Source organism: Anguilla rostrata, chromosome 13, assembly GCF_018555375.3.
Source record: "Anguilla rostrata isolate EN2019 chromosome 13, ASM1855537v3, whole genome shotgun sequence".
In the NCBI taxonomy this organism is placed as follows: Eukaryota; Metazoa; Chordata; class Actinopteri; order Anguilliformes; family Anguillidae; genus Anguilla; species Anguilla rostrata.
In genome coordinates this window covers 7726851-7742060 of record NC_057945.1, presented here as the reverse complement: position 1 = coordinate 7742060, position 15210 = coordinate 7726851, and positions in this window count along the sequence as shown.

The window sequence follows — 15210 nt, the reverse complement described above, 5'->3', positions numbered from 1 at the left end:
CACATGTTCTGTGAGTCATTAAATTACAGGAGCATCTGTTATACTCTCCTGGCAGTGTTTTCTGAGGAATGTTTGACCTATAGGGGTTGGGTATCTATCTATTTATACGGACGGAGTGTAGCACAGTGGGTAAGGAGCTGGGCTCGTAACCCAAAAGTCGCAGGTTCGATTCCCGGGTAGGACACTGCCGTTGTACCCTTGAGCAAGGTACTTAACCGGAATTGCTTCAGTATATATCCAGCTGTATAAATGGATACAATGTAATCCAAGTTGTGTAAGTCGCTCTGGATAAGAGCGTCTGCTAAATGCCTGTAATGTAATATATATATCTACATTGAAAGGCATTATGTATGTCATCAACCGCTTGTCTTCTACAAATGCCACAAGTATAATGAGACAGATTATTTTTTTGTCTGCTCCAAAACTGTGGAATGTATTGCCTCAAAACATCATGAGACTTAAATTGCAGTCCAAAAATCACATTTAAAACAGTGTATCCTTTTGAAGAACTCTTTTTTTAATTGCTTAATTCTTTTTTATTTATCATTATATTTGTATCAAATATCTCATTCTTGCTAGCATTATTATGTTGAATACTACGCTTTATCTTGTCTATTTTACTCAGTTTTCTGCACAGTGCTTTGGTCTATATTTCTAGACAAAAGGTGCGGTATAATAATGGTATAGTTAAATTCATGGATAAATTAAACAGGTGTGTGTGTGGGCCTCTGCTCAGCTGACGTTGCCACGTGTAGCAGGACTGGGGGCGCCTGAGGTTTCTGACTCAAGGCTTTCCTGGCAGTGGCAGGGGAACTGGACACCTCGTGCCAGACCTGCCGCAGGAAACACGGAGGACAGTTCAGAGGCAAGCTGCAGTTCACCAGCTCCCTGGAGACCCATTCTGTCACTTCCAGAACCTTCCGCTCGCTCTGTGGCCTGAACCGAAGCTAGCCAAAGCAGCTCCGCCACTGCAGCACTGACTCGCCACAGCACAGATTCAGCACAGCACAGACTAACCACAGCACTGACTCACTGCAACAGAGACTCGCTAAAGCACTGACTCACTGCAGCACAGACTCACTAAAGCACTGACTCACTAAAGCACTGACTCACTGCAGCACTGACTCACTAAAGCACAGACTCACTAAAGCACTGACTCACTAAAGCACTGACTCACTGCAGCACAGACTCACTAAAGCACTGACTCACTGCAGCACAGACTCACTAAAGCACTGACTCACTGCAGCACAGACTCACTAAAGCACTGACTCACTGCAGCACAGACTCACTGAAGCACTGACTCACTGCAGCACTGACTCACTAAAGCACAGACTCACTGCAGCACAGACTCACTGCAGCACTGACTCACTGCAGCACTGACTCACTGCAGCACAGACTCACTAAAGCACTGACTCACTGCAGCACAGACTCACTAAAGCACTGACTCACTAAAGAACTGACTCACTGCAGCACAGACTCACTAAAGCACAGACTCACTACAGCACTGACTCACTAAAGCACAGACTCACTAAAGCACTGACTCACTAAAGCACAGACTCACTAAAGCACTGACTCACTAAAGCCTGACTCAACTAAGCACTGACTCACTGCAGCAAGACTCACTAAAGCACAGACTCACTAAAACACTCTGCTAGCCCTCACTAAGAGACTGAAACTGAAAGCACAGACTCACTGCAGCACTGACTCACTGCAGCACTGACTCACTGCAGCACAGACTCACTGCAGCACTGACTCACTGCAGCACTGACTCACTAAAGCACTGCCTCACTGCAGCACAGACTCACTAAAGCACAGACTCACTAAAGCACTGACTCACTAAAGCACTGCCTCACTGCAGCACTGCCTCACTGCAGCACAGACTCACTGAAGCACTGACTCACTAAAGCACTGACTCACTAAAGCACTGACTCACTAAAGCGGCATGTTTAAACTGTTAGCACCTGTTGGCACTTTAGAATTTTTTTTCCTGGAGGGATGAAACGTGAGCTCCTGGATTTTACTTACGGTTTCATCAGACTAAAATACCTCTGCTATGACACTCGCTCAGAGAGAGGAAGAGAGAGAGAGAAAGAGAGAGCCCCCATCAGCACTTGTCTACCCAGCAAGTGAACACTCAGTACCCCGACCCACCCCCCCCCCCCACCCCTGCCTCTTGGCCCCAGGGCCTCCATCGATGTCACACCTGCACAGGCTCACGTGGGTCGGTCAGGGTGCCAGGGGGGCCGTAAGGTGGGGGGGGGGTGGGGGCGGGGTGAGGGTTTGGGGGCATTTAAGGTGAGGGCTGGGGAAAAAGGGAGAGGCAGAACAAACAGTTTCCAGCTCACAGCGTTTAGATAACGATCACTCTGCCAGGATGGTGGGGGGTGGGGGGTCTGAGAAATGCCACAGTCACCTGAGGTACTGTAAAACAGCCATCTATGGATGAATGACTCCACAGCCTCCTCCTGCTGAACAGCAGGCTAAAGTATACTGGCAGTACTGCCAGTGCCCTTGCACATTTCAAATTCAGCTGACAAACTATAAATTACAGCCAATCAGGAGAGACTGCCACAGGCTGCCATTATCAGTAAAAAACTTTTTTTTTTTTAAATAACGTAGTATAGGATGAATGATGGTACCAGTATGCTAGTGTTGTAACATATAGTGCTTACAATATCTTTTACAGAATTATCCATGCGATCGTTTTGCCTCACAACATAAAAACACTTCATATCCAAAAAAAGTAAGTAAATAAAATTATTATTTTTTAAAACCTGCTGACTGATTTGTGGAGTTTTTTTAATATGAGTTCTCCACAATAGTACACACAGGAGTAGGACATGGCTTATCAGTTATTCATAGTACAGTGTACAAAAGTACAAAGTACACAGCACTCTACATGGAAATGTTAGTTAAAGTCTCTCTCTCTCTCGCTCTCCCTCCCTCTCTCTTTCTCGCTCTCTCCTTCTCTCTCTCTCGCCCTCTCTCTCTCTCTCTCTCTCTCTCTCTCTCTCTCCCTCTCTCCCTTTCTCTCGTGAGCAGAGGAAGCTGGACTGTTCGGCTGCGCGTGGAGACGTTAGAGTTAAAGTTCCTCCTCTCTCTGGTGAGGCAGCTCTTGTGAAGAATGCGGTCCTGGCGGGCCTCCAGAGATTAGCATATCGCGAGCGGGAACAGCCCGTCCCTCTCTAGCTCCGCTCCACAAACCCGCCCCCCGCCCCGTCAGAGCCGGCTGCCTGCTGGAACCCTCCCCCCCAGCTGCAGGCTCCGCCACGCCGCGCTCCCATTGGCTGGCCTTTTCGCGCGCTTTCCCCCCCTTCGCCGCCTCCTGCCCCGCCAGAACAAAAGTTCACTGAGTCCAACGGAGCAGGATGTGACCAAACACGGTCCTTTCCGACGCTCCGACCAAACACGGTCCCTCCTTTTTCTCTGCGGTGGGAAAAGAAATATAACACCGAACCTCGTTACAAAAACAAACTCAGAACGGACTCCGGCCAGAAGAGTATACATTAGCACATTCTTTCATTTAAATTATTTTAGCGATGCTAGGAACAGTAATCGTTCTTCTGCTTGTACGGGAAAGTGAAATAGGAAGCACACCCTCTTTCTGTTCCGTGGTTTTACATATTAAGACACTTAACCCTCGTCTTGTCCTATTATGGTTTTCACACATGAATTCCGCACGTTGGCTCATTTTTGGATAAATAAACAAGGAAACGGTAAAACGTGTGATTGCTTTGAGTCACACGAGGCTAGATTTCTCTACTGTCGCGGCGTGCGGTGAGGACTAGATAGTCAGGTCCTAATACCGTATGTAAAACCGCAGAACTGAAAGAGAGCGTACTTAGTCACATCACTACGAATGGAATACGCAAAGTTGTCAGCCTGGCGGTAGCCTTTTGAGAAGGTTAGCTAAAGGCGAGGAGTATCGAGAGTGACAGGATCTGACTCGTGAGGAGACCAGGGAGAGCGGACAGGTGAGTGAGGTTTAAGCCACAGGAACCGCTCCTCCGTGCCCCCAGATACCTCACGGTTTGCCGCACGCTGGCCTGAGGACGTCCATCTGTCCGGGTCAGGCTCGGTTGCCAAGAGAAGAAATGACGCTGCCACCTTGTGTCCCTTCATAGCCCGACTCAGGGGGCCCCTGTGTTGTATAAGCATTGTCTTTTCAACAACAGGTGTTTTAGCGTCGCTAACAACAAAATCAAGGCGGTGTTGCTACTGCTACAAAGTAAACAGTCATCAACAGACCCCCCCCCCCTCTCTCTCGCAAAGCGCCACCTGCACCTTTGTCTCCTCTCCTGGTGCATTGTGGGAAGTCCCTGAAGGGCAGGTGACGGCCGTCAAAGCGAGGCCAAGGAGCGGTCTTGGGTTTCAGGGGCCAGCTGCGGGACGGCGGGCGTTTATGATGTCACCCTTGCACCGGGCTCTCCGCGCTGCTCTTTGTGTCCCGCCAAAGGGCGGCGAGGGCGGCCCGAACTCGGCCGCTCAGGTGGAACGCAACGCCGCTGTGATTGACAGCCCTGCTCATTACCGCGCCCTAAAGTACTGTACACAGTCTTCCTGTCAGCGAGGTCACGGGTCATGTGGCTCTGGATAGCACACACACACACACAGACTCACACAGACACACACACACACAGACTCACACAGACACACACACCTACACACACACACAGACACACACACCTACACAGACACAGACATACGCACACACAGACACACACTGTCACTCACTCACATATACACACAGACACACACAGACTCACACAGACACACACACCTACACACACAGAGACTCACACTGTCACTCACATACACACACACACACACACACACACAGACTCATACACTCACACACAGACTCACACACACTCTCTCACACACACACACAGGGGTCAGAGCAGGCTGCCGCGTTTTGGCGGGAAAGCAGGGAGGAGAGCGGAGCTTTTGTTTGCTTTCAACAGAAGAGCAGCTGCAACCCACTATAATTCTGCTCCATTTCCACAGAACACAGATCACACACTCACTGGAGTAACAGACAGAACACAGATCACACACTCACTGGAGTAACAGACAGAACACAGATCACACACTCACTGGAGTAACAGACAGAACACAGATCACACACTCACTGGAGTAACAGACAGAACACAGATCACATACTTACTGGAGTAACAGACAGAACACAGGTCACATACTTACTAGTGCAACAAACAGAACACAGGTCACACACTCACTGGAGTAACAGACAGAACACAGATCACATACTTACTAGTGCAACAAACAGAACACAGGTCACATACTTACTAGTGCAACAAACAGAACACAGGTCACATACTTACTAGTGCAACAAACAGAACACAGGTCACATACTTACTGGAGTAACAAACAGAACATTATATCTAGCTGTTCAATATTTAATATAAAACAGGAATAAACCAAGGTTTATTCCATACTCAAAAATGACACCATTAAAATTCAAAACCAGAACAATGGTTCAGTACAGTTTCTTTTATCAGGGAACTGAAAGCTTAGAAAGACATCCTTAGTACTACAGTGGCTCTCATTTGAGTTTGAAAATGTGAAATATGCAAAAAATTAAAAAGTTGTCCGGTTGGGGAAAATGTTCTTCACAAGACTATTCAAATGCGAAGTTCTGAATGAAGGACTGCATTTGATTAATTCAAATGTAACGCGGATGTGAGCAGTAGTATGTAAACGGTGTCCTTGTCCGTAGCAGGTGCTCCTGATGAATGAGGATTCGAAAGCTGACTTGGGTGGGGTGGGGGGGGTAGTCCTGGAGCACCGTATGTAGGTGTTTCATGACCCCCCAGGTCTTAATGTCACAGCTGGATCAGTTATTTCACTAAACTAGCGCATGGGGAACACAGCATCCGGGTGCTCTGGCTATGAAGTCGATCAGATTACACACTTACGAGCTGGGGCAAGATGAGGGACCTGCAGACACCCCTGCTGTTGTGGGACAGAGTCTGGCTGCTCACCCACCCCCACCACCCCAACCCCACCATCACCCGCATGCCCGACCCCACCGGCCCTGCTCTGCACTGTACTTCTAAACCAAAGTGCGATGCTTAGACCAGTTTGTTTCCTCTGCCAATGCTGTGACACACACACACACACACACACACACACACACACACACACAGCAGCAGACGAGTGTGCCCTCTGCCTCCCCCCTCCTCAGTGGCCCTCCGGTGCCAGGTGGGGGGGCACGCTCAGAATTACTGACTGGTGTGCGGGCGACCGCCATCTGAGATGTGCTTTCCCAGCATACCCTGCTATCTAACAAATCACAGGCAGAGAACACCCAATTACAGTAAGAGCGAGAGAGAGAGAGCAGAGGAGAGAGAGAGAGAGAGAGAGAGAGAGAGAGGACAGGCTGCTGTGGCTGAATCCCCTGCCCTCCTGCATGCTCTGCTCTTCAGTGATGTCACTCAAAGAAGATCATTCAGTCACGGTCATAAATACATCAGGCTGTTTGTACTGAGAGTACACCTCTGCCAAAGAAGCCAACTGCATCAGCTCTCTTCTCTTACTTTTATTCATTTACCCGAGCATTCACTCCCGACCTGCTGCATGACCTTCAGACGGCTTCAAACTCCCAACGTTTTTAACATCCACATCAGGGCTGCCCAACCAACCCTGTTCCTGGAGATATACCATCCTGTAGGTTTTCACTCCTAACAAACCCAAACAAAGCACACCTCGTTCAATGGCCTTGAGATCTTGTCGAGCTGCCAATTAGTACAATCAGGTGTGCCAAAGTAGTGTTGCAATAAGGAAGGTACAGGACAATAGGTCTCCAGGAACAGGGTTGGGCAGCCCTGTTCTAGATGATCGGTAATTATTCTTCTGTTTGAAAATGAGTACAACCCTGCAGGGGAAGAAAATCTACAAATACATTTGTATAAATTGGCCATAACAGTGACAGACACACCCAGTTAACGGCATCATCTAATCGGCACAATCTGGCAGAGTACTGAGCTGGGACACAACACGGTGACTGAATTCCTAGGCGCTAACGCAACCCGTGGGCTCTTAACACGCCGCGGGCTACTGTGTACCAAACGCGGCCGGTGCAGTACGAGAGCTGGGAGAGCAAACAAGCTGCCACGTTTCGGGAGTCCGTACTGGGAAGCCCGTACTGGGGAGCCCCCGTTCTGGGGGAGCCCGTTTTGGGGAGCCCCTGTTCTGAGAGCCCGTTTTGGGGAGCCTGTTCTGGGAGACCGTTCTGGGGAACCTGCTCTGGGGAGCCCTTTCTAGGGTAGCAGTGTAGCATGATGGGCAAGGAATTGGTCTTGTAACCTAAAGGTCGCAGGTTCGATTTCCCCGGTAGGACACCGCCGTTGTACCCTTGAGCAAGGTACTTAACGTGCATTGCTTCAGTTTACATCCAGCTGTATGAATGGATGCAATGTAAATGCTATGCTAAAGTTGTGTAAGTCGCTCTGGATGACAGCGTCTGCTGAATGCCTGTAATGTACTGTAATGTACTGTACTGTACTGTAATGTAATGTACTGTACTGTACTGTACTGTACTGTAATGTAATGTACTGTACTGTACTGTACTGTACTGTAATGTACTGTACTGTAATGTACTGTACTGTACTGTACTGTACTGTACTGTAATGTACTGTAATGTAATGTACTGTACTGTACTGTAATGTAATGTACTGTACTGTACTGTACTGTACTGTAATGTAATGTACTGTACTGTACTGTACTGTACTGTACTGTAATGTACTGTACTGTAATGTACTGTACTGTACTGTACTGTACTGTACTGTAATGTACTGTACTGTAATGTACTGTACTGTACTGTAATGTACTGTACTGTAATGTGCTGTAATGTACTGTACTGTAATGTACTGTACTGTAATGTACTGTACTGTAATGTACTGTAATGTACTGTAATGTACTGTACTGTACTGTACTGTAATGTACTGTACTGTACTGTACTGTACTGTACTGTAATGTACTGTACTGTACTGTACTGTACTGTACTGTAATGTACTGTACTGTACTGTACTGTAATGTACTGTACTGTAATGTACTGTAATGTACTGTACTGTACTGTACTGTACTGTACTGTACTGTAATGTAATGTAATGTACTGTACTGTAATGTAATGTAATGTAGTGTAATGTACTGTACTGTAATGTAATGTACTGTAATGTAATGTACTGTAATGTACTGGGCAGCCTGATCACAAGGCGTGCCGCGCAGCCCGCAGGCGCTTCCCACGGTGGCGCGCTGTAGCGGATTAGCGGTCGCATTAAATGCGTCACTCATCGCTCATCGCGGATTTCAGAGAGCCGCGGCGGGAAGAGGATCGGAGCTGGCGGCCTCGGGGGCCTCATCCCGCCAACATCAGCTCCCCCTGGCGCTCTGAGGCGAGGGCTCAGAGGTGCGCAGTCCGGCCCGCGATTATTTCACTCGCCCCCGTGCTTTATATCAGCCGAGGTTCCCGATAAAGCCCTGAGCTACCACTGCAGGCTGCACACACTACTTCTTATTACTGCTGGCATTCCCAAACCTGGCTTTATTACTGCTGCCATTCCCAAACCTGGCTTTATTACTGCTGGCATTCCCAAACCTGGCTTTATTACTGCTGGCATTCCCAAACCTGGCTTTATTACTGCTGGCATTCCCAAACCTGGCTTTATTACTGCTGGCATTCCCAAACCTGGCCCACTTAGGGCTGGCATTCCCAAACCTGGCCCACTTAGGGCTGGTGTTCCCAAACCTGGCCCACTTAGGGCTGGCATTCCCAAACCTGGCTTTATTACTGCTGACATTCCCAAACCTGGCTTTATTACTGCTGGCATTCCCAAACCTGGCTTTATTACTGCTGGCATTCCCAAACCTGGCCCACTTAGGGCTGGTGTTCCCAAACCTGACTCCAGGTGTTACTCAGTACTTAATCGATCAATGAAATCACTTTTATGAAGACACCTGCTTACTTGGGTCTAAAATTGTATTATAACCCTATACTTAAATAACAAGATGTGTGCTCTATAGTCACAGACCCTAAAGAGTAGAGGTCTCAAACTTCAGTCCTGGAGGGGGGCAGTGTCTGCAGGTTTAACTCCAGTTCTGGAGGGCCGCAGTGTCTGCAGGTTTAACTACAGTCCTGGAGGGCCGCAGTGTCTGCAGGTTTAACTCCAGTCCTGGAGGGCCGCAGTGTCTGCAGGTTTAACTCCAGTCCTGGAGGGCCGCAGTGTCTGCAGGTTTAACTCCAGTCCTGGAGGGCCGCAGTGTCTGCAGGTTTAACTCCAGTCCTGGAGGGCCGCAGTGTCTGCAGGCTTAACTACAGTCCTGGAGGGCCGCAGTGTCTGCAGGTTTAACTCCAGTTCTGGAGGGCTGCAGTGTCTGCAACTTCAGCAATGTGGAGGAATGTTAAGAGAGGTGTCTAATGTATTAAAGAGGTAATTCAATAGTTAAACTCAATACTCTTAGGGTCACTGAAGCCAGTCCAGTGCTGGCTTGTACATTGCAGTTGTACCCCAGGGCAAGATATTAGATCTCCACCTATGGGTACAGATATGCAAAATTCAAGATATGCAAATCATGGCATCAGTTCTCAAAACAAATTAATATTGTAATATGTCCTCAGGACAAATGCAGATGTGGGTCTGGTACAAATGGAAAATAACTGAAAATGTATGGTACCCGTCTCGTTATAATCTTAAAACTTTGCATGAGTAGCCTACACATTTAATTCTTTTTTTAAATGTCCAAATTAGCTACTTTTCAATAACCTTAAAGTAACGGATGGCAATAGCAGACCCCATGAACTCCTTTGCTATGCAGTCAGCAGCTCTTACTGAAAGGAGGAGCTTCACCGCTTAACTGCCAGATAGCTGCGAGACAACGGGACCAGGGACATGCCACCCACTGAGGCGCGCCACGTCACAGCCTGAACATCTGAACACTGGTGACAAATTGAGCAAGAATTCCGCATGTAACCGTTGATTCAGCGTTTAAATCCCAGCTTTGCGGTTTACTTCACTGCACACCGAGTGCCACGTCACCTTTGTCCACGAAGTGGTTTCAGCTGGCCGCGTGCATAAAAATGCCTTACGATTGTTTAAACAGATAAAAGGAACCTACATTTTTCCCGCATACTAGCGTTTTCTTAGCAGCCTATCCCACACGTCATGCGGTTTTCGTTTGTTTACACAACTGATGTGCTTCATCGACCTTCTACTTACAAATCGACTCGCTGGTAGCCTTCTCGATCCAAATTCCACAGAAATATTTTTACAACCCTGTGTGCGTGTCATTGTTGGCGGATATGATGGCATTCCCAGAGGGACCGGGTTTCCGTCTGGATTAGAAATAGGAGATTCGGGCCCAGAAGCGCTCTCGCGTCTGCGAGGAGGAGGGGCGCAGCGTGACCGGCCAGTGGATCAGCCGGCCTCCTGGAAGTGACTCAATGAAGCGCGCCGCATCAAAGCGATGACTAGCGCTGAGTCACAAACGGACAGATGAAATTACCGCGCCGCAGCGCATTCAACCCCCTTTCACTGCTGGGAGAGAGAAACAGCGGGGTGTTTGTCTATTGTTACAGTAACGGCACAAGCAGGAATTATAAAGGAAGCCCCCCCCCCCCCCCACAATAAATAAATGAATTAAATAAAACAAATAAATAATAATTATAATAAAATAAATATAGGAAACAGACTTGGAAAGCCATTACACTTATTAATAAACAAACACATGCCGACCTTGTTTGAGGTCAAAGCTCATAAAACACTTTTCCTCAGCCATAAAGCTATGTCCGCTCTGCTGTTTATCCAAGAACGGAGCCTTCTGCACCCTGGCCCTTGGTAATATAAATCGCTTGTCGAGTCAGCGGTCGTGTGGAGTAATCAATGGGCACATGCGCCCCCTAGTGGAATACAGGGAACACGAAGGTGACGCACAGTAGTGCAATCGCCTTGTAATCTGTAACGTGTTATTTGGGTCAGATGAGATCATAGGTCGGTTATAATCAGTCACCGAGCAACGTGCTGAGTCATGGTGAGTGGACAGGTATGTGCTGTCCCTTCGAAAATAAAAGTTTTCAGTTGGATATAGTCAGTTCATCTTCTTGGAAAGAAAACAGTATAATTAGTGATTCATCCAGATGAATGTGGGGTGGGATAAACCAAGGAATGTCCCATCAAAATGCAGTCATAGCAAAGACAAGGTCTTTTTTTTTTTTACCTGGTTGTATTTTAAAGCGCACATTCATATCCAGCTGAGGCATCAGCTTCACTACACAGACAAAACTAATACCCTGCCATCCCCCCTCCCCCCAACCACAAAAATAGAGTTAAATTAAAATTTACACTGATACATCTTTCCACAACACAAGACAGTCACTTTCCTACTCAGCAGAAGTAAACACTGGCACATCCTTCCACAACACTCTCACTTTCCTCCTCTCTGTGTGAAAGTACACACTGGTACATCCTTATAAAACTCACTTCTGTGTTTTTCATCTCCCCTCTGCTACAGCTTGTGAAAACACACACACACGCACACACACGCGCACACGCACACACACGCACGCACACACACACACACACGCACACACACACACATGCACGCGCACACACACGCACACACGCGCACACGCGCACACACACGCGCGAAATGAGCTGTGAACAAAAGGGAGTAGTAGGAAGAGGGAAATGAGGTAAGGAACTCAGCTAGCTCAGGCACATACGCTGTGATGGAGATGGTTTCTGTTAATAACAGTAACCGTAACAACAACAACAACAACAACAACAACAATGGACATGGATCGGGATTAAACAGTGTGGCTATCGGGTTCTTTGCTGGCGTGACCGGCCAGGTTTGCCAATAACGCGGCAGAGCTCCCACACCTTGTTTGTCTCCAATGCGTACACAAGGCAGCCGTGGCCAAGGCTGAGGCCGGGGTTGAGGGTTTCACTCAGCCATGTTCCCAAACGGAGTACCCCACACTGTCCAGGAAAGAAGGAACTCTCATTTCAACCACATTAACAAATAACGTACCACTCGCCCTAAAAACGAAGACAAAACAAACAAGGCATTACATATGTACTCTTAAGAAACACAGCATTGGACACACTGTGTATTACAGTGCAGACACACTGAGTATGACAATGCGGACACACTGAGTATCACAGTGCAGACACACTGAGTATCACAGTGCACACTGAGTATCACAGTGCACACACACTGAGTATCACAGTGCAGACACACTGAGTATCACAGCGCACACTGAGTATCACAGTGCAGACACACTGAGTATCACAGTGCAGACACACTGAGTATCACAGTGCAGACACAGTGAGTATTACAGTGCACACTGAGTATCACAGTGCACACACACTGAGTATCACAGTGCAGACACACTGAGTATTACAGAGCACACTGAGTATCACAGTGCAGACACACGAGTGCAGACACAGTGAGAACACACTGAGTATCACAGTGCAGACACACTGAGTATGACAGTGCAGACACACTGAGTATTACAGAGCACACTGAGTATCACAGTGCAGACACACTGAGTATTACAGAGCACACTGAGTATCACAGTACACACTGAGTATCACAGTGCAGACACAGTGAGTATTACAGTGCACACTGAGTATCACAGTGCAGACACACTGAGTATCACAGTGCAGACACACTGAGTATCACAGTGCAGACACACTGAGTATCACAGAGCAGACACACTGAGTATGACAGTGCAGACACACTGAGTATTACAGAGCACACTGAGTATCACAGTGCAGACACAGTGAGTATTACAGTGCACACTGAGTATCACAGTGCAGACACACTGAGTATGACAGTGCAGACACACTGAGTATTACAGAGCACACTGAGTATCACAGTGCAGACACACTGAGTATTACAGAGCACACTGAGTATCACAGTACACACTGAGTATCACAGTGCAGACACACTGAGTATCACAGTGCACACTGAGTATCACAGTGCAGACACACACACTGAGTATTACAGAGCACACTGAGTATCACAGTACACACTGAGTATCACAGTGCAGACACAGTGAGTATCACAGTGCACACTGAGTATCACAGTACACACTCAGTATCACAGTGCAGACACAGTGAGTATTACAGTGCACACTGAGTATCACAGTGCACACACACTGAGTATCACAGTGCAGACACACTGAGTATTACAGAGCACACTGAGTATGACAGTGCAGACACACTGAGTATGACAGTGCAGACACACTGAGTATTACAGAGCACACTGAGTATCACAGTGCAGACACACTGAGTATCACAGTACACACTGAGTATCACAGTGCAGACACAGTGAGTATTACAGTGCACACTGAGTATCACAGTGCACACACACTGAGTATCACAGCGCACACTGAGTATCACAGCAGACACACTGAGTATCACAGTGGCAACGACACAACACATGAGTATTACAGAGCACACTGAGTATCACAGTGCAACACACTGAGTATCACAGTACACACTGAGTATCACAGCGCACACTGAGTATCACAGTGCAGACACACTGAGTATTACAGAGCACACTGAGTATCACAGTGCAGACACACTGAGTATCACAGTGCGGACACACTGAGTATCACAGCGCACACTGAGTATCACAGTACAGACACACTGAGTATCACAGCGCACACTGAGTATCACAGTGCAGACACACTGAGTATCACAGCGCACACTGAGTATCACAGTACAGACACACTGAGTATCACAGAGCAGACACACCGAGTACTACAGAGCACACTGAGTATCACAGTGCAGACACACTGAGTATCACAGTGCAGACACACTGAGTATCACAGCGCACACTGAGTATCACAGTGCAGACACACTGAGTATCACAGTGCAGACACACTGAGTATCACAGTGCACACAGAGTATCACACTGCAGACACACTGAGTATCACAGTGCACACACACACTAACTGATCTCCCACCCCTAGAAGAGTCCCTTCCAACGGCCTTTGCATTGAAGTTGAACTCATAAGAACTGGTTTCACCCGATACACATGCAAACGCCTGAAGGGGAAGGAGGGAGTAGAAAGTCAGACAAAAGCCTGGCAGTACACACCCTGCAGAATACATACACACACAGCCACACACATACACACCCACAGATACAGACACAGAAACAGACTCACACAGCCACACACACACACACACAGATACAGACTCAGAAACACACTGCAATCTGAGAAGAATTTGGGTCTCAAGTCCTGCCTGCAACAGCAAAAAACAAAAGGCGAACACACATTATTTTCTCACTGAAATACTCTCCAGTATTTCCAATAACCATGTTTTAATAATGAATTTCTACTTTATAAAGTCTTAAAGTGCCCCTCATTTATCTACAATGCCATTTTATTTAAAAAAAATGAAAAAACAAAAAAAGTTTATTTCAGAGACAAGCAGCATGTAAGACTTTTCTTATGAGATTAACTGTAATACATTCGTATTTAAAGGTTATCAGAAAAAACTAGTTATTTATAAATAATAATTTATAATCTGTCATATCACAATGTAAAAATCTCAATCAGAGTTTTACACCTCAAAGTCTCTGAGCTAAACTGGTCAACAAAGACGGGACATCACAAAGAGATACGACTGAGTTTCACACTGGCTTCAGACCCAATCCACTTTTATCCCACCCCACTCTGTAGGATATCACCATCACTTTGGTAAACCTCGCCCTGCATATACCTTTACAGAAATATTGCGTGTAAGCTTGTGAAGGATAGCAATGTTGTGCCAACTTTTTTTTAGTTTTTTTCCTGTATTTTATAAAGCAAGTCACACACCATAACTTTCCATCTTATCTGGAAGTAATTGGTGGAGTCAGCTGAAGTTCACCAAAGAGATGAAAGGTGACATGGAATTGGCCTTGTTTTCTGTTGTACCTGTATTATAATAATATTACTTGCAGAGTGAAGCTAGCGACAATAAGACCTTTTGCGAGGGTCTGAAATTTTTAAAATAGTCCCAACGATAAAACCACTATTATGTTCATCCATCCATTATCTATACCCACTTACCCTGGACAGAGTCATGGGGGGTGCTGGAGCCTATCACATCATGCATTTGGTGAGAGGCAGGAATACCCTCTGGATAGGTCGCTAATCAATATTACAGTTCAACATAATGGACTTAAGCTGCC